Raw genomic sequence first — 1,111 nt, forward strand, 5'->3', positions numbered from 1 at the left:
AGGATATGCTCTCAACCATGAGACCCTCATGGTTAAGGAACTTCTTCAGCAGTTTTGGTACACTGCTGAGGTGGTCGAAGTTCAAGACGAGGCTGGACGCAMAATGGAGCAAATCCATTTCACTTTCAACCGCATGGAAGTGAATTTTGGGGTTTCTACACTTCGATCAGCTCTTCGTCTTCCCAAGGGGCCCTTCGACAGTTAACCCTCCTCCACCGAGATCATCACTTTCCTCGATGCCATTGACTACCAGTGGCCAATGAAGAAGGACTCCAGTGCTCCTCTCAAATCCTTGACGAAGATTGAGAAAAACAGGATGTCAGCCGTCTGGCAATACCTGTTTTCTCATTTCATCCAGTGCATGGGTGGAAAAACTGGAGGTCAGGACCAGGCCTCTAGGATCACCTTGATCATAGGCGTATATGCGATTCAGCGTCACAATATAAATTATGTTGCGGTCATTTTCGATGACCTGGTGCTTAAGCTGAACAAGCCAAAAAGGGGACAACCATGTCACTAGCTGGGGCCTCTCAAAATGCTTCAGTTATTGAAACTAGCCTTACCCCTGAGGCACTTTCTGTTAACCCTCCCAGCTCTTCAGTGATTTCTCCCATCACTGTCGTATCAGTGGTACCTTCACCAATCACTTCAGTGACTAGATATCAGCGCCGCCACCGCTGAACACCCACGTCTCTTCTCAACCATTTTCTTTTCTCCTCCTTCCTTGGTCTTTACACATGTCGATGATGTATCATCGACTGTCCTTCCTAATACTGAGACATACACCACTGGACCTGAGACTGCTCCTCTCGATGCTCCTCAACATATGGATGTCCATCCTCTCGAGGACATCTTTGCTCCTGCCAGTGACAATCCTTTTGATGTCATTGAAGGCCCCTCAGGTATTCCATCTTCCTACCCTTTCTTTTCTTCTAACCTTGAGCCTTCAGCTCACACTTTTTCTTTTGCAAGTCCTTCTCATGAAGTGACAGAGGAAGAAAGAGAGAAAGATGATGAAAGAGATGAAGATGTCGATGATGACTATGATATGGCATCAGATATCAAACTTCTCCTACCTGCCGTTGATACCGTCCTCTCCAGGATCAACGAA

The sequence above is a fragment of the Cynara cardunculus genome (genome assembly GCF_001531365.2).
Source record: "Cynara cardunculus var. scolymus isolate 2C chromosome LG 6, CcrdV1, whole genome shotgun sequence".
NCBI classification, from domain to species: Eukaryota; Viridiplantae; Streptophyta; class Magnoliopsida; order Asterales; family Asteraceae; genus Cynara; species Cynara cardunculus.